This window comes from Arvicanthis niloticus, chromosome 1 (genome assembly GCF_011762505.2).
Source record: "Arvicanthis niloticus isolate mArvNil1 chromosome 1, mArvNil1.pat.X, whole genome shotgun sequence".
Lineage (NCBI taxonomy): Eukaryota > Metazoa > Chordata > Mammalia > Rodentia > Muridae > Arvicanthis > Arvicanthis niloticus.
The window spans coordinates 117,843,330-117,863,565 of record NC_047658.1 but is presented as its reverse complement, the minus strand read 5'-3'; the positions used below and the strand labels follow the sequence as shown (position 1 = coordinate 117,863,565).

Here is a 20,236-nt window from a genome sequence, read left to right as displayed (position 1 = left end):
AGAGCATACAAGTTCCAAAACTGTCCTGGGTTTGTGTTACATTCAGTTTTCTAACGGTGCAGTCAGATCAGTGTAGCAGGCAGACATGATGTGGTATCTCATTCTCTTTGGTAAAACAATTCTTCTTACTTACCTCTCACAGTATCACTTTGATATCCACTTTGTGCAGGGCCTGCACTTCCTGGGATGTCAGATATTAAGGCTGGATCTACAATAGGCAAGGATTGCCCAGAGTTGTGACAGCTCCTGGGCCCTCACCCCCACTTTAGCATGACACAGTGACCTCCAACTAGGGGTCTCCAGGTCCCTTTGGTTTATAGAGGAAGCAATTGCTGGAGGAATGGTAGAAACCGAGGCAATCTCTACAAGAGCCCAAATGGCCACACTGTGGTGTGATTGGGCCAAATCCAGTGGCTACTACATAGATCCCATTGGTCGGTCGATGATTACTGCAGATATGAACCCCTTGCTCCCTAACTTAAGAGGAAAGGAAGGTTTGGGGTCCAACACTGAAGGAGAAGGTCAGTGAGCACTAACGACACTAGACATTGATTCCCTGACAAACGTTTGCCATCAAAAAGATGCGGCCACATAAACTGAAGCAGGATTCGAACACTATACATTCAAGAGTATCTTCAGACATTCTTTAACAGCTTACTAACAGAAAAACCAAGACCACTACCACCTACAGTGACATATTATTTTAGTGAACATCAGAATGTTAGGGCTAATCTTCATTCCTGTGGATACAAGGCAAAAATAATTCAAAACACAAACAAAAAAAATTTAGATGGGGACAGAGAAAGCAGCTGCCAACAGATTTCATGAAACCCATTAAATTCTGAAAAATTAAGTATTTTATATTTATATTGCTTCATAAAAAAATGCCCACTGGAGCTACTTGTCCAGATGGGTGAGTGAGGATACCATACAGTCCAGTAGGGAGAGGAAACAGCTCCCAGAGTGTCCAGCTTTTTTCACTGAAAGGGACTATGGGAATGGGGAATGAAGGTGGGGGTGAAGAGAAGCTCTAAATAGTTAAAGTATTAAGGAAACCAAAATACAGGTTCCCAGAATTTAATACACTCTAGGTTATGAAAAGTCCCACTTACTTCCTAGAGCTCACCATTTCTCTGATGAGAGTAGACAGGACTTCTAAAAACTCAATGACTGTGCTTCTAATGTTGCAGAGCCACACTCCAGTTTCTAGAAAGCTGTACAATCTTCTCATGGCTTGGAATCCTCTTGGTTACATCCTCAAGACCAGAACAAATCCTGTGGAATTCTCTCAAACCTTTGGAAGCAGTGAGAGAGTGCCACAGCTGTCTTTGGTGTAGTGTGTGTGTGCACGTGCGTGCATGTGTGCGCGTGTGGGACTAAGGCATGAGAGACAGGCCAAATGACGGGGAAAGGGGAGTCTTTTGGTTTCCTTATTACCTTCTTCTTGAGCACAATAAGGTTGCCTTGTTTGTGGTACCCCTTACTTCACTTCCTATAAGGAGATATGAGTGCAGGGGTGGATATGTGACAGAGTGCCATAAAGTCTCTGTACAGTTCTCAGTTGAAAAGTCATTTTTAAAAATCAAAACCCATTCAGTGAAACACTCAAGACAGGATAACAACAGATAGAATGTAACATATAAGGAGAATAATTTATTAGAGCAAGATGTTAAAACCTTCACATTGTGCAGGGAATGTCAATTCATTTATAGATCAACAGAATGGGAAAATCCTTTCCATCCTGGCAAACCACATTTGTATGAATCATGTGCCTGGAAATAAGCATAAAGTAAAAGAAGAGAGGCGAGGAGAGTCAAACAGCTCAGGGAGAAGTAATGTTAACAAGCCAAGAGTCCATGGAAGGCACTGTGAAAAGACAGAAGGGAAAATGTAAAGTGTGCTTGTGGAATTAACCTCAAATAGTGCATATTAGTGGAAACTCATTCCAAATTCAGCTGAATATACTCTGAATGGACTCAAGAGTATGGCTCAAGTCCCTAGCTCTCTGTGAATTCTGTGATCAGGAGGGGACAGATTGGGTGATCACAGAATTCACAGTTCTGCCTGGTGTGAATTCTTGTAATGATTTAGAATTATAGCCTCTAGCTCCTTCCAATGGGATATCCAAGGGCAGAAGTGTGTCTGAAGTATTGGAAGCAGGAGACTTGAGGGTCCTGGCAGGGCCAGCAATGTTGGCCAATACTTTCCAGTACTTTGCTTTTCAGGAAGTTGTCTCCAGCACCCTTCCTCCCATCTGAGGGATTTTCATTTCCTAACACTTCCCGCAGTATTAAATAGAGACATTATCTATTTATTATACAGATGATAAATTCAGCACAATGCCCAGTAGATTGACAATAGGGATAGCTGTGAATCCTCCTTTTGTAGGGCTGTATTTGTCCTTATTAGGATTCCATGAGAGTGTTGCATCTAGGGTGAAATTGACATGACATTCTCTTGGGAAGACATGGATGAGGGGAAACACAGGACATCAATGATACAACCACTCAGGAATGCACTGCTTGAGTTCTTTGTATATATTGGATATTAGCCCTCTCTCAGATACAGGATTGGTGAAGATCTTTTCCCAATCTGAACCATCAACCAAAGAGCATATAGGAACTGGACTTAGGCACTCTACACATTTAGAGCAATTATGCAACTAGGTCTTCATGGAAGTTCCCTAAGAATTGGAGTGGAGGCTGTTTTTTTTTTTTCTCTATCGCCTGCCATTTGACCCCTTCCCCTAACTGGACTACATGGTTAGATCTTAGTGGGAGAGGATCACAGTTCTCAGGCATACTGTGATTGGACATCCCAGGATGGGTGGCATCTAAGGTAGACTTCTATTTCTCTGAGGAAAAGGAAAGGTCATTGTTATGAGAAGGATTTATAAGGTTTGGACTGAAAGGAAGAGGAAAGATGGAGGTATGTGCTAGTACTATGTAAAATGAATACATAAAAAATATTTAAATCTTTTACTGCAGTAAAACTTCAGTAGGATTTTTATAGTTTTTGGAATGTTGAAAAGAGGAATTTTTGTGTCATCTAACTTGACATGAATCACAGAATTAGAATTTTACAAGAGACAGGAAAAGTAAAAACTGTGTAGAGAGGTGACATTTTGAAATTGACAGAATTTTTTTATGGCATCAGGTACAGTTCAAGGTAAAAATCTAAAGTTACAATACCCTTACACATCTGGAGATCAAGATTTTTACCTAAAATCCTATTTCATGAAGATGATAGAGGCTTTTAAGAAGGGTATAAATAACTACCTTAATGAAATACTTCAAAACATAGGCAAACAGGTAGAAGCCCTTAAAGAGGAAACAATGGATCCCTTAAAGTAATAGAATCAAACAGGTGAAAAAATCAAACAAAATGTTTCAGGAACTTTAAAATGGAACTACAAATAATAAAGAAATCACAAATGGAGGCAAAACTGGAAATGAAAACCTAGAAAAGAGAATAGGAGCTACAGATGCAAGCATCACCAACAGAATAAAAGAGATAGAAGAGCGAATCTCAGGCTTAGAAGATACCATAGAAGATATTGACACATTAGTCAAAGAAAATACAAAGTTAAAAAAGATCCTAACCCAAAGAATATAGGAAATTCAAGACACAATGAAAAGACCAAACCTAAGAATAATAGTTATACAAGAGATGAAGATTCTGAGTTCAAAGGGCCAGAAAACATCTTCAACAAGGTCATAGAAGAAAACTTCCCTAACATGAAGAAGGAGATGGCCATAAACATACAAAAAGACTACAGAACATAAAGTAGAGTGGACCAGAAAATAAAATTATCCTGCCACATGATAGTCAAAACACTAAATATACAGAACAAAGAAATGATATTAAATGCTATAAGAGAAATAGGCCAAATAATATATAAAAGCAAACCTATCAGAATTATACCAGACTTTTCAAGATTGATGCTAATAGCCAGAAGATACAGACCCTAAGAGATCACAGATGGCAGCCCAGGTTACTATACCCAGTAAAACTCACAATGACCTCAGATGGAGAAACCAAGATATTTATTACAAAACCAGATTTAAACAATATATTTCTATGAATCCAGCCCTACAGAGGACATTAGAAGGAAAACCCCAATACAAGGAGGGTAACTTCACCCAAGAAAACACAAGAAATTAATTATCTCACAACAAACCATAAAGAAGAAAATCACACACATAATGCTACCTCCAACAGCAAAAATAACAGAAACTAACAATCATTGGTGTTTAATATCTCTCAACATCAATGGACTTAATTCCCCAAGAAAAAGATACAAACTCACAGACTGGCTATGCAAACAAGATCCATTATTTTGCTGCATACAAGAAACACAACTCAGTGCAAAGACAGATACTACCTCAGAGTAAAGGAGTGGAAAGAAGTGTTCCAAGCAAATAGTCCAAATAAACAAGTAGGAGTAGTCATTCTAATGCAATAAAATATTAATTATTAATTAATTAAAGTCTATTAATGCAATAAAATAGACTTTCAACCAAGAGTTATCAAAGAAATAGGGAAGAGAACTTCATACTCATCAAATGAAAAATCCAAGATGAAATCTCAGTTCTGAACATCTATGCCCCAAATGCAAGGGCACAGACATTCATAAAAAAAACTTTACTAAAGCTCAAAACACACATTGAACCTCACACAATAATATTGGGGAAGTTCAATATTCCACTCTTACCAATATATAGCTCATTGAAACAGAAACTAAACAGAGACACAGTGAAACTATCAGAAGTTATGAGCCAAATATATTTAACAGATATCCACAGAACATTTCACCCCAAAACAAGAAAATATAACTTCTCAGCACCTCATGGAACCTTTTCCAAAAGTGACCATACAATTGAACACAAACAAGTTTCCACAGATACAATAAGATTGAAATAATCCCATGAATTTTATCAGATCACCACAGACTAAGGCTGGACTTCAATAACAACAAAACAACAAAAAGCCCACATACTTATGGAGACTAAACAGTTCTCTATTCAATGATAAAGTGGCCAGAGAAGGTTTTGTCTTTTGTGTCCCAAAAGTTTTGCATATTTTTGGTTAGGAACTTTTTACATTTTGCGTTTTCTTTGACTAATGTATGAATATCTCATATGGTATCTTCTATGTCTGAGATTTTTTCTTCCATCTCTTGTATTCTGTTGGTGATACTTGCATCTGTATTTCTTGTTCTTGTTCCTTGATTTTCCACCTGCTGGGTTGCCTGTACTTGTGATTGCTGTATCATTTCTATTTTTAGGTCTTGAACAGCTGTGTTCAATTCCTTCACCTGTTTGATTGTATTTTCTTACATTTAAGGGATTTATTTGTTTTCTCTTTAAGGGTTTCTAGCTGTTTTCCTGTATTTCTTTAAGGAAGTTATTTATATCCTCCTTAAAGGCTTCTATCATCTTCATGAGATAGGAATTTAGGTCACAATCTTCACCGTCAGATATGTTAGGGTATCCAAGGGTTGTTGCTGTGGTAGGAGACCTGGGTTTGGATGCTTCCATATTACACTGACTTCTGTTGCTTATGCTCTTGTCCTTGCCTTTTGCCATCTGATTATCTCTGGTATTAACTGGCCTGGGTGTGTCAGATTGGAACAGGCATCCTTGAAGGTAGTGGGTCAAGGCAGACCTTCCAGGAGGCAGGTAGTGCTGCCTCTTGTTAGAGCAGACCTCCTGTATTCCTTGTTAAAGCAGTCTTCTAGTGTCCCTGTGGTGGATAGCCCTAGCCTCTTGTTGTCATGGTAACTCCACTCCTGGGAGGGGCTGTGAATAAGGAGTGAATCTTGTAAACCATCTGTCCAATCAAATTTGTTAAATAAAGGCTACAGCCAGTGATTGGGCAGTAGAAGAGAAGTGGGACAAGCCAGAGGTAGGAAAAGTGGAGAAGATGAGGAGAGCCGGGGGGGAGAGAAGGCAGCGTGGAGTTGGCAGTTGGTCGAAGCTAGAGGCAGTTGGTGGAGAGAGAAAAGACGAAGAAGACCTAGGAAACTTCAAGTTGTTAAGAGCTCTCATAGACTGGGAATAGTGTAGTTTAATGGTAAATCTGCCCAATCTAGGCATGCAGCATTCATTTGATACTTATTGACTTGTGTCTTTTCTTCTATGGACTTCCAATGGGCGAGAGATTTACCACAACAAATTGGCGCCCAACGTATTATTTAGAACTCAACTAACTTGAGACGAAAGAACAAAAGAAAGGTTACAAAGTACAAAAACTTCCCAAAGGTCAAGGTCAGGAGTAGCACTCAGCTTACAGCTGGGCTTGCTCACTGCCCTGTGAAAACTGAAAGAAGGGACTTCCGAAAATTCAACAGTGAAACAAAAGTTAAAATTAAATTAAAAAAGGTGAATAGACACAGATAAATAGATGTAAAAGATTTTAAGGTTGCGAGGAGTAAATTGCAGGCTGCTCTGAGTCAAGAGAGCCAAACAGATAAATAGAAAGGTTATAGTAACAAATTGTGAGGAGGGACTGGTGATCCTAGAACACAACTGCCTACGAGGTAGTTTTCAGGTAGAAACAGTGAATTGAGGGCTCCAAACCAGATAATTTTTTAATAAAAAAAACATATTTTGATACTTAAAGATGACAAAAACAATGGATATCTTTTGGGCTTTATATGATGATATTTCAAATGGTTTGACAGAAATCAACTTAGGGAACACTTTATTATTTATCAGTATTGCTATATTTATTTTTTTGATATACTATGTCTTCTCAAAAGACAAAGCTCTAGATAAAAAATTCTTTGCCTTGGAAAAGAGATTACAAGAAACAATAGAACTTTTGGTACAGGATAGAGATGAAATTTGGAAACAGATAGAAAATAATGGGATGGAAGCAGGGCTTAGAACAGAAGTTACAGGAACAAAAAGATGAAAATGAAAGTGGGAGACAGGAGATTAAAGGATAATTGAACAGAAGATAGAGCAGTTAATAGATCAGATGGAGAAACAGATAAAAATAATGAATTGAAGACACAAGAAATTATAGATCAGAATAAGAGACAGAAAGATGAAAATGAAACTGGGAGACAGGAGCTAGAAAATGATAGAACAGAGCATACAACAGCTCACAGATCAGATGGAGAAACAGAAAATATGAGGAATGGAAGCAGGGCTTAGAACAGAAGTTACAGGAACAAAAAGATGAAAATAAAAGTGGAGAAAGGAGATTAAAAGGATAATTGAACAGAAGATAGAGCAGTTAATAGATCAGATGGAGAAACAGATAGAAAATAATGAATTGAAGACACAAGAAATTATAGATCAGAATAAGAGACAGAAAGATGAAAATGAAACTGGGAGACAGGAGCTAGAAAGATGATCAAACATCTTTTCTATCTGTGAGCATGCAACAGCTCACAGATCAGATGGAGAAACAGATAGAAAATAATGAGGAATGGAAACAATTACAATATAAAAAAACATATGAAGCATGTATACAAACCTTAAGGGAGGAATTTAAATTTTCAGCTGAGGAAAATACTGAGGTTAAGACAGAAGTAAATAGAAAAAGTCAACCAAGAGTTATTAGAAAACACACCTTGGTCTATCCGGTTACAGTACAACAAAGACCTCCAAATGTTGTTTACCCACAGGGTTATGAGGAATTTGAATGGCAACCTGTGGATGTGTTAGATCTGAGAAAATTTAAGGAGAGTGTCACTAATTTTGGTATGCACTCACCATTTGTTAAACAAATTCTGACTTCTTGGGCTATTAAAAATAGAATAATCCCCAAGACTGGAAAGATATGGCAAGAGCTATATTAGAACCTGCCGCAAATTTACAATGGGTTGCATGGTGGAGAGATGAGGCGAGGGAGATAGCACGACAAAATAGAGCCAGAGGAAGAGAGATTTCCATAGACCAACTGCTTGGTGAAGGTCGTTTTGCTGAAATAGAGGTGCAGGCTGTATATGATGAAGAAACTCTGGCATTGTGTAGATTGTCAGCCTTAAATGCCTGGGACAAAGTTGCAGAATCTGGGAAGAGACTTGAACCATTTATTCAAGTCATACAAGGGCCAAAAGAAACCTTCCCTGACTTTTTACAAAGGCTAACCTCAGCTGTCGAAAGGAGTGTATCAGATTCAGTAGCAAGAAAGGTAATAATTGAGTCTTTAGCCTTTGAAATGCAACTGCTGAGTGCAAGGAAGTAATCAGACCACTGAGGGCAAGGTCAGCATCAATAGATGAATGGATTAGATACACAGCTGATGTTGGATCTCACTCAGCTGATATGTCAGTAATAGGAAAAACTGCAACTAGAAACCTAGAGATGACCCAAGATTTCAAATGTTTTAATTGTGGTAAATGGGGTCGTCTCAGAAATGACTACAGGACAAATCAAAATAATACAAAATGGGGGACTAGGCCTTCTGGAATATGTCAAAGATGTGGCAAAGGCTGACATCTGACCAGGGAATGTAGAGCAACAATAGACAGATGGGGCAATACCCTGCCAAAAAACTTCCAGGGGGGCCTCTTGCAGGCCCCAATGCCAGACAAAAAGAGTTCTCTTTCCCAGGAAAATTAAATGTCACTGCTTCAAAAACAAATTTTGTAACACCAGATAAGGCTGAGGAAGGTTTTATAGATAATTCAGAAGGCCTCACAGGGAGTCAAAAGCAAATATTTTGGCAAACTTCTATAGAAGATCAAAGACCAAAACTAAGACTACTAGTGAATAATATTGAGATTGAGGGGATGGTTGACACTGGAGCAGATGTCACTGTTATTTCTCCAAATTCTTGGCCTGAAAGTTGGCCACTTCATGAAGTAGACATCCAGTTTCAAGGACTTGGAACTTTATCCAAAATAAAACAAAGCACCAGATGGCTTAAATGTATAGGACCAGAAGGTCAGCTAGGAAAATTGAGGCCATACGTGGCTGATATAGCCATTTACTTATGGGGAAGAGATCTATTACAACAGTGGAAAACCCAGATTAATATCCCCTCAGTGTCAATGTTTAATCATGAAATTCATCAGGCTCCTAATAAAAATTTAAAATTTGTTAAGAAACGTTATTTAGGCAGTCTCACACTGTCCAAGCTGTTCATAAACAACATATGGTAGAGGCCGACAATTTAGCTCTACCCCAAAGAGCCATTGCTACCAAGACACCAACAACATTATCACTAAAGTGGTTGTCTAATCAACCCATTTGGATTGAGCAGTGGTCTATGACAAAAGAAAAATTACAGGTATTAGAACAGCTGGTCCAGGAACAACTGGAGGCTCAGCATATTGAAGAGTCTACCAGTCCTTGGAATTCTCCAGTATTTGTCATTAAAAAGAAATCTGGCAAATGGAGGATGTTGACAGATCTCAGAGCAATTAATAAGATTATTCAGCCTATGGGTTCTTTGCAGCCTGGTATCCCATTGCCTTCCTTGTTGCCTAAGGATTGGCCCATTATAGTGATTGATCTGAAAGATTGTTTCTTCACAATTCCTCTACATGAATGTGATAGGGAAAGGTTTGCTTTCTCAGTACCTACCTTTAATAAAGGTTGCCCAGTAAAGAGATATCATTGGAAAGTCTTACCACAAGGAATGGTAAATAGTCCTACCTTGTGTCAATACTTTGTACAACAGCCATTGGAGATAATTCGCAAAAGGTTTCCCAAATCAATTATTTATCATTATATGGATGATATTTTGTTGGCTGATTCAGATATTAATATCTTGGAAAAATGTTTGATGAAGTAACGAAAATTTTGCCTTGCTGGGGATTGCAAATAGCCCCCGAAAAAATACAAAGAGGAGATTCTATTAATTATCTAGGGTATAAGATAAGTCTGCAAACGGTTAAGCCACAAAAGGTACAAAGTAGAAGAAACCAATTAAGAACCCTAAATGATTTTCAGAAGCTACTTGGAGATATAAACTGGCTGCGACCAGCAATTGGCTTGACCACTCAAGAACTAAGTAATTTATTTCAAACCTTACAAGGTGATAAAGATTTAAATAGTCCTAGGAAATTGACTCCTGATGCTGAGAAGGAGTTAGCCTTGGTAGAAAGAAAACTGCAGGATACACATCTAGATCGTATTGATCCAAAAATTGCCTGCATCTTAGTTATTTTACCTTCTACTCACTCTCCTACTGGAATTCTTATGCAGAGAGAAGATTATATTCTAGAGTGGATATTTTTAGCCCATAAACAGAGTAAAAAGTTAAAAACCTACGTTGAGAAGGTTTCTGAATTAATACTGAAAGGAAAAATGAGACTTAGACAATTAGTTGGAATAGACCCGGCTGAAATTGTTGTACCTTTTACTAATGCAGAAATTACCTCGTTATGGGCACAAGATGAACATTGGCAAAGAGCATGTAGTAACTTTTTGGGAGAGATTACCAACAAATATCCTAAAAGCAAGCGGCTTCAGTTCATAAAAAGAACTAATTGGATTATCCCTCGTATTTTAAAAGAAACTTCGATATCTGGAGCCCCTACATTTTACACTGATGCTAGTAAATCAGGAAAGGCAGGATATAAATCAGAAGACATAAGTAAGGTGGCTGAGAGTCCCTATAAGTCAGTTCAAAAATCTGAATTATACGCAATAATCATGGTATTGTCAGATTTTCAAGAATCCCTTAATATAGTAACTGACTTTCAATATGCCGAAAGAGTTGTTTTACACATAGAGACTGCTGAACTTATTCAAGATAATTCTGAATTGACCTCATTATTTTTTCAACTACAACAAATTATTAAAATAGAAGTAACCCCATATATATAACACACATAAGATCCCATACAGGTCTGCCAGGCCCTCCTGCACAAGGTAATAATGATATCAACCAGCTATTGATAGGAAGCGTGCTAGAGGCTTCAGAATTTCATAAAAAACATCATGTTAATAGCAAAGGTTTAAAGAAAGTGTTCTCTATTACTTGGCAACAAGCCAAGGAAATTGTGAGGCAATGCCCTACTTGCTCATTATATAACCAAACTCTGTTGCCTACTGGAACGAACCCTAAGGGTACTCAAAGAAATGACATTTGGCAAATGGATGTCTTTCATTTTACAGAGTTTGGCAAACTGAAATATGTGCACCATACTATAGACACATATTCAGGATTTCAATGGGCAACTGCATTAGCATCAGAAAAGGCTGATTCTGTAATTACACATTTGTTAGAAGTCATGGCCATTATGGGAATACCCATACAAATTAAAACAGACAATGGTCCAGCATATACCTCTAATAAGATGGAGAAGTTTTTTACATATTATAATATAAAACATGTTACAGGCATATCACATAATCCTATGGGACAAGCAGTTGTGGAGAGATCCTATAGAACTCTACAGGAGATGCTTAATAGGCAAAAGAGATCAATAAGAACCCCCAAAGATAGATTACATAGTGCTTTATTAACTCTAAATTTTTAAATGCTAATGAACAAAACTCCACAGCTGCTGAGAGACATTGGAATTGTGGAAAAACTTCTGAACTAAATCAACCTGTTTATATTAAGGATATTATGACGTCAGAATGGAAAGTGGGAAATGTATTACGCTGGGGGAGAGGTTATGTTTATGTTTCCACAGGAAAAGAAAAGCTGTGGGTTCCTTCCAAAATGATAAAGATCAGAAATGACAAAGGGAGACCCCCTGAAGCACTAGTCGACACAGAAGAAAAGGGAGACTAACTCAACCAACCAAATGGGTGATGTATATATGGTGTTATGTCTCTTATATGGACTTAACTGGCTGGGACTAAAATGTCAATACAAAGCCAAGAACATTTAATTGGGTAATAATTTCTCATGACTTAATACATGCCATCCTTTATGAGGGCATGTATATAAGTTATATATAGTTTGATTAAGTAATCAAACTAACCTGAAGAGGGCAGTGGCCTTTCTTTATTGATCTTCATTGACAAAGCTGTGTGCCCTACATGTTCCATGTGAATGTTTTTATAAAACTACCTGTTGCTTTTAAGTTTTATATGTTACAGGATGAAAGAAGAGAAACTCAGCCCTGGCATGATTTATACTCATGGATTCTGAGTCTCTAGGACCTCCTATTCCAGCTTCGTGCTTGATTCTACTGCAACTGCATCGAAGCCTCTTCTTTTAAGGACTTGCTTCCAGAACTTTTCCAGAACATCTAGCTTGCTTGTCCAACCTTTCTGACTGTAACAGTTATGGTGTCAGCTTTGCTATGAACTTTCTCAGTACACAGTGACTTCAAGGCAAATGATGCCAGCTAGCTCTCCTTTGACTAAGCCAATTTTCCTGTTTCCCTTTGGGCCCCCAGATGGGAATTCTTCGCCCCAATTCAGCTGGAAGCAGACAAAAGGAGATCATCGCCCCAGTTCCTTATGTTGGGGTGGATGGTTCTGGTTACTTTGTAAATTATACATGTGTTGTAATTTAAGAAATACTTCACAAATGTAGCTTCAGACAGCAAGGGAATTAGAGAGCTAAATCTCAGGAATTAAGTGGGATTAATATTTTACTCTTATATAGGCATTGTGCCTGTATAACTCATACAGAAATACAAAGCTTAGACCCAGTTTAAAAAAAAAAATATATATCTTACATTGGTAAGAAATCTTTATGATAGTTACAAGGTTGAAATTATAATCTCTTACATTGATATGGAATTTATTTTATACAAATTAAGTATTTTCACTGGCATAAGTTTCTTATTAATACAAAAGTGGGATTAATGTATTACTCTCATGTAGGCATTGTACCTATATATCTTATTTAGAAATACAAGGCTTAGGCCCAGTCCTTTTTAATAAAAAAAAAATTAGTGGAAAGGAATTAACAGACAACTGTTCTGATTGCCTTATATAGTTGATTTTCAAAAACGTCAGAAATCCATAGAATTGACATTACAAACATTCTGATATAAACATTTATTTTATTGGAGACCTATCTGATCCTGACAGCTTCCCAGTCTTGGATTCTAAGAAGAAATTGAGCATCTTTGGAGTTACACCAGTTGTGGTATGACAGCCACTAGGCAAGAATTGCCTCTTTTAATCTACAGACAAAATAGTGTGCAAAAAAGAAACACACTTGCAGAATAGTCGACTGATTATATCTGCCAAGACAGAGTAATCAGCCCTTAGTAATTCTTCATTACTAGGTCTGTCAGATGATTCCTGGGACAGAAGGCTGAAGACCAGATGCTCCAACGTTTTGAAATAAGGAACTGTCTAGATGTTCAGTGGTCTATTTAAATTGGCTGAGTTTTAGAAGCCACGCTTTGTGCTTCCCATATCTTTAATTAACTAGTCATCCTGGATTTCTGATGGGGTTGAAGATTTATAATCTCACAGCCAACCCAGGCTATTTACTTTGAGAAGATGATTTTCAGATGCTATTCATTTTGAAGACAGGACATAAGCCAGGTTCAGAACTAAGTTTTTTAATTGAGAGAGATGGCAAAGGTTCTATTTAGTTAACAAAAATGATGGACTGGGTGTTAGGTTTATCTTGTACTTTAACAAACACAACATGGTAATATAGTTAGTGTTCAATTATATGTGAAAAGAAAAAAAATTTTTTTATTATTGGACAAAAAGGGGGAAATGTGGTGGATAGCCCTAGCCTCTTGTTGTCATGGTAACTCCACTCCTGGGAGGGGCTGCGAAGGAGGAATGAATCTTGTAAACCTTCTGTCCAATCAAATTTGTTAAATAAAGGCTACAGCCAGTGATTGCGCAGTAGAAGAGGAGTGGGAGGAGCCAGAGGCAGGAAATGAGGAGAAGACGAGGAGAGCGGGGGTGGGGGGTGGGGGAGGAGAGAAGCGGCGGCAGAGTTGGCAGTTGGTCAAAGCTAGAGGGCAGTTGGTGGAGACAGAGAAGACGAAGAAGACCTAGGAAACCGCAAGTTGTTAAGAGCTCTCATAGCCGGGGAATAGTGTAGTTTAATGGTAAATCTGCCCAATCTAGGCATGCAGCATTCATTTGATACTTATTGACTTGTGTCTTTTCTTCTATGGACTTCCAATGGGCGAGAGATTTACCGCAACATGTCCCTGTTTAGGTCAGACCTCCTGGGTAACAGTTAGGCTGTAGTGTTGGGAAGGGGGCAGCACTTCCATCTTCCAAGAGTGCAGGTGGGAGTGTAGACCTGAAAGGACTTAAAATTTTATGAGTCACTGCAAGGGCTAACAGTCTTGGAGATATAATAAGACTATTGCCTGACATCTTTGTTAGATTAATTTATTTACTTGTGCTGAGGTAGGCATTTTATCACAGAAAGTGAAATCTATCCATTAGCCAACTTTTTTTTACAGAGTTTTGGGATTTTTTTTTATCTTGACAATGCTCACAACACTGAGAGAGACTGCTCTAAGGATGTCTATGGCATTTAAAGTGGCCATCTCTACTATTCCAGAGGCTTTGGAGCAGGATAGCCGTCACTGTTATCCAACACTTTATTTATTTCCAGACTCCAGCTCTCTAGACAGAGCATGTGATTGCATCATCTTTGCAATGTAGTTTTAGAGCAGGTGAGACATAGAAATTGGTCCTACACATGTGAAGGAAGCTGGACACCTGCAGTTTCTGAACTGCAAAGTTATTTCTGGAAAGAGAAAAGTTAAGACTAGAAACATGAGTACACTGAGCTTTGTGTTTCCCAAATTGTCTCATTAAACACTGCTTCACAAAAAAAGCCTTTTTACCCTCTGTCAGTTACTATTAATCACTCTCCAGAGAATGACCACCACCAAGTGTCCAGATAAAAAAGTAGTCTCCTGATGGTTGCTGATGGCTGCATACAAAAGACCCCAGAGCTCTACCAGAAACTTTTGGTTCTAATAAACCTTACAAATTAGCAAAACTCTTAGATTAGAATATTCTGAGTTCTGCAATGTAGCAGATTATAAAATTAACATATAATATTCAGAAGTGGTCCTATAACAACAATGTAGTAGTGAGAAATAAATTAGAGAAACAATTCCACCCACAGTATATGGTCAAAGTAATACTTGCAAAGATAACACAATGAAATTAATCAGTCACAAAGTCTATAATGTATTTTTTGTACAGTTAAAATACCCATTTTGAAGGTATAGATCTTTAAACTGGATTTTATACTTTCTCTATTAGATATGATTTCAAGCAGTTGTCCACCACCAAATATGAACAACCCCAGCAGAGTTAAAACTAGAAAATTAATCACTTTCCTATTCATTTTCATGAGTAAAATATTCTTTACCTACATTCAATTGCTCCTTATCCCCTAATACTTATCTTTTCTTTCTTTTTTATTGGATATTATATTTACATTTCACATTTTATCCCCTTATCCCCATTCCCCAACCACCCAGGAACCTCCTATCCCATCTCCCCTCCTCATGCTTCTATGAGGATGTGCCCCCAACTACCCTGCCACTCCCACCTCCCCACCCTTGAATTCCTCCCTACTCGGTGTTCAGCCTTCATGGGACCAAGGATCTCCTCTCCCACCTATGCCCAACAAGGCCATCCTCCCCTACATATACAGTTGGAGTCATGGGTTCCTTCCTATGTGCTCCCAGGCTGGTGGTTTAGACCCTGGGAAGCTCTGGTTGGTTGGTATTGTTGCTCTCCTCATGGGGCCACAAACCCTTTCTGCTCTTTCAGTCTTCTCTCTAACTTCTCCATTGGAAACCCTTGATAAGATCAGTGGTTAGCTGTGAGCATTGGTCTCTGGATGTGTCAGCCTCTGGCAGACCTCTAAGGAGACAGCTATATCAGGCTCTTGTCAGCATGCACTTCCTGGCATCCACATCAATGTCTAACTTTGGTGACTGTACATGCAATGGATACCCAGATGGAGTGGTCTCCAGATGGCCCCTCTTTCAGTTTCTGTCCCACACTTTGTCTCCATATTTGCTCCCTTGAGTATTTTTTGTTACTCCTTCTAAGTAGGACTGAGGCATCCACATTTGGTCTTCCTTCTTCATGAGCTTCATGTGGTCTGTGAGTTGAGTCTTGGCTATTTCAAACTTTTGGGATAACATCTGCTTATCAGTGAGGAAATACCATGTATGTTCTTTTTGATTGGATTAACTCACTCAGGATGATATTTTCTAGTTCCATCCATTTACCTAAGAATTTCTCAAATTCATTATTTTTAATAGCTGAGTAATACTCCATTGTGCAAATGTACCACATTTTTTGTATCCATTCTTCTGTTGAAGGACATCTGGGTTCTTTCCAGCTTCTAGCTATTATAAATAAGGCTGCTATGAACATAGTGGAGCACATGTCCTTGTTATATGTTGGAGCATCTTCTGAGTATATGCCCAGAAGTGGTATAGCTGAATCCTCAGATAATGCTATGTCCAATTTTCTGAGGAATCGCCAGACTGATTTCCAGAGTGGTTGTACCAGCTTGCAATTCCACCAACAATGGAGGAGTGTCCCTGCCAGCATCTACTATCACCTGAGTTTTTGATCTTAGCCATTTTGACTGGTATTAAGTGGTATCTCAGGCAGAGCTAAACAACAAATTCTCAACTGAGGAAACTCGAATGGCTGAGAAGCACCAGAAGAAATACTCAACATCTTTACTCATCAGGGAAATGCAAATACTGATCTTTTCATGCTCAATGTCTCTCTTGTTCTTCACTTTCAAGATAAAACACCTAGGAATATTTAGAAAGTTATACTTTAATGAATCATTTCAGTAATTGAAATCCATTTCTAATTTTAAGAGCTACCATTGAGCAATATATAATTCACCCATTAAAGTATCAATACAGTGGTTTAAAAAGAATAAAAGAGGCAGATGGAGGGAGGGAGCTGGGTGGGAGAGGGATAGGAATGGGAATGAGTCATTCAAGATCAGATGTGGGGAGGGTCAGAAAGAATAGCCTGATGGCCATGAGAATGAATGGAAATCTGCAACTGATAGTGGTTGAGAGTTAGGTGACTTCTCCAGGAAGAGACAGAAACAGGAATTAAGGAGGATCCCAAGAATAAATGATGGTGTCCTTAGTTGTGACTCACAGCATTGGGGATATAGAACCGGAAGAGGACACCTTCTGTAGCCAGGCAGAAATTCCATTGTGGCAATAGGGACCTAACTCATCCACAAAGTTTTCCTCCCTAAATTTATTCTGTTTAGAAGAAATTCAGGGACAGGGAATGGAGTAAAAACTGAGGTAATGGTCAACCGATAACAGATCCCATTTGAGTTCCATCCCATGGGCAAGCACCAATCCCTGGCAGTATTAATGACACTCTATTATGCTTTTAGAACAGAAGTCTATCATGCTATCTTCTTAGAGGCTCTACCCAGCAGCTGACTAAAGTTGATTCAGGCACCCACAGCCAGACAACGGATGGAGCTTGGGGACTCTTATGGAAGAACAGAAGGAAGGTGATAGGAATTTCACAGAAAGTCACAGTCAACTAATCTTGACTCTTGTGGCTGTCAGAGAGTGAACCACCAACCAAAGAACATACATGTGCTGCACCTAAGCCTCACCATTCACCTGTAGCAGATGTGTAGCTTGGTCTTCATGTGCATCCTGAACAACTGGAATGGAATGTTGCCTTTATTTGGGATATTTTTTAGCTGGGTTGGCATCAGTGGAAGAGGATGTACCTAGCCTCAGAGATTTGATGTGCCAAGGTAAGGGGATACCTAGGAGGGACCCCACCCAATGAGATGAGAAGGGAAGAGAAATGGGGTGAGGATTGTGGGAGGGGGTGACTGGGACAGGGCAGTTAGTGGGATGTAAAATGAATAAGTAAAAAAATAATATGAAAAAACAAATAAATTAAAATATCTTGAAATAACTGATGAAATGAAAAACCCCTTTAATGGAAACTTTTAGACACTAGAGAATTAAATTAGGGAAAATGCCAGAATATAGAACAACCACCAATTTTCATGAATTGAAATTTTAAATGTCATAAAAATGTCTGCGCCTGAGAAGACACCATATCCTGATCCCTCTTAGAGGATCCACTGCACTCAGAGCAGTGTATAAGAACCCTCCTCCACAACCCAAAATCCCAGAGCTGCAGCTGGGAACTGGGTCACTCAGAACCCATTACCCACCAAAACCCTGCCCTCTGAATACCACTCCCTTTCCACTACCTCCACCTGGTTCATTCTGCTGGAGCAGACTCCTAGCTGGTCTGCTCCCATGAAGACACAATATCTTGACCCATTGCCATGGGTTTCTTCCTGTCTGAGCCAGTGCCCTGAGCACACCTTAGGTGCTATCTCTGCAACTAGTCCCACAACACCCAGAGGAAGCTGGACTCCCACGAGCTCTTACACCCAGGATCTTATGATCACAGGATCACAGAGACAGCTGGACTCTGAAGAGATCTGACAAAACAAGATAACAAGAGAGACAGGCTCAAGTCAGAGACAGTGAGTGCAGGTAGCATTAGGGATAACCAGATGGCTAAAGGCAAGTAAAAGAACATAAACAACAGAAACCAAGGTTAAGTGGCATCATCAGTCTTCCACCATAGCAAGACCTGGATACATCATCACACAGAAAAGCAGGATTCATATTTAAAATCTCTTCTCATGATAATGATAGAGGAATTTAAGAAGGACATAAATAACTCCCTTAAAGAAATATAGGAAAACAGAGGTAAACAAGTTGAAGTACTTAAAGAGGAAACAGAAAAAATTCATTAAAGAATTGCAAGAAAACATAACCAAAACGGTGAAGGACTTGAACAATATCATCCAGCACTGAAAAATGGAAGTAGAAACAATAAAGAAAAAAAAAAAAAGGATAATACCGTGGAGATAGAAAACCTAGGAAAGAGGTCAGGAGTCATAGATGCAAGCATCACTAACAGAATACAAGAGATAAAAAAGAGAATCTCATATGCAGAAGATACCATGGAAAACATTGACACAATGGTCAAATAAAATGCAAAACACAAAAAGCTCCTAACCCAAAACATCCAGGAAATCCAGGACACAATGAGAAGACCAAACCTAAGGATAAAAGGTATAGAAGAGAGTAATGATTCCCAACTTAAAGGGCCAGTAAATATCTTCAACAAAATTATAGACGAAAACTCCCTTAATCTAAAGAAACAGATGCCTATGAATATACAAGAAGCCTACAGAAGACCAAACAGATGGTATCAGAAATGAAATTCTTCTAGACACAAATAGTTAAAACAACAAATGCACAGAACAAAGAAAATATAGAAAGCAGTAAGAAAAATAGGTCAAGTAACATATAAAGGCAGACTTATCAGAATTACACCAGACGTCTCACCAGAGACTATAAAAGCCAGAAGACACTCAGCAGATGTCAAACAGAAACTAAGGGAAAAATGCTAGCCCAGGATACTATACCCAGCAAAAGAATCAATTACTATACATGGAGAAACCAAGATATTCCATGACAAAACGAAATTTACACAATATCTGTCCACAAATCCAGCCCAACAGAGTACAATAGATAGAAAACTTCAACACAAGGAGGGAAACTACAACCTAGAAAAACCAAGAAAGTAATCTTCCAACAAACCCAAAAGAAGATAGCCATACAAACATAATTCCATCTCTAATAACAAAAATAACAGGAAGCAACAATCATTTTTCCTTAATATTTCTTAACATCAATGGACTCAATTCCCAAATAAAAAGACATAGTCTGACAAACTGGATAAGTAAAAAGGACTTAGTATTTTGTTGCATACAGAAAACACACCTCAGTTACAAAGACAGACACTACCTCAGAATAAAAGGCTGGAAAATTTTTTTTCAAGCAACTGGTCCCAGAAAACATGCTGGTGTAACCATTCTAATATCAAATAAATTTGACTTTCAACCAAAAGTTATCAAAGATAAGAAGGACACTTGATACTCGTCAAAGGAAAAATGTACCAAGATGAACTCTCAATTCTGAACATCTATGCTTCATATGAAAGGGCACCCCATTTATAAAAGAAACTTTACTAAAGCTCAAAGCATACATTGCACCTCACACAATAATAGTGGGAGATTTCAACACACCCACTCTCAGCAATGGACAGATCATGGAAACAGAAACTAAACAGAGACACAATGAAACTAACAGAAGTTATGAACCAAATGGATTTAACTGATATCTATAGAACATTTCATTCTAAAACAAAAAAATATATACCTTTTTCTCAGCACCTCATGGTACCTTCTCCAAATAGACCATATATTGGTCACAAAGCAGAGTCAACAGATACAAAAATAT

The 20,236-nt window shown here is 38.4% G+C and overlaps 1 pseudogene; it reads left to right on the top strand.

The window, feature by feature from the left end:
• The first annotated feature begins 340 nt into the window (after positions 1-340).
• The window catches only part of LOC117722356 (uncharacterized), a 32,060-nt pseudogene continuing 12,164 nt past the window's right edge, over positions 341-20,236 (top strand).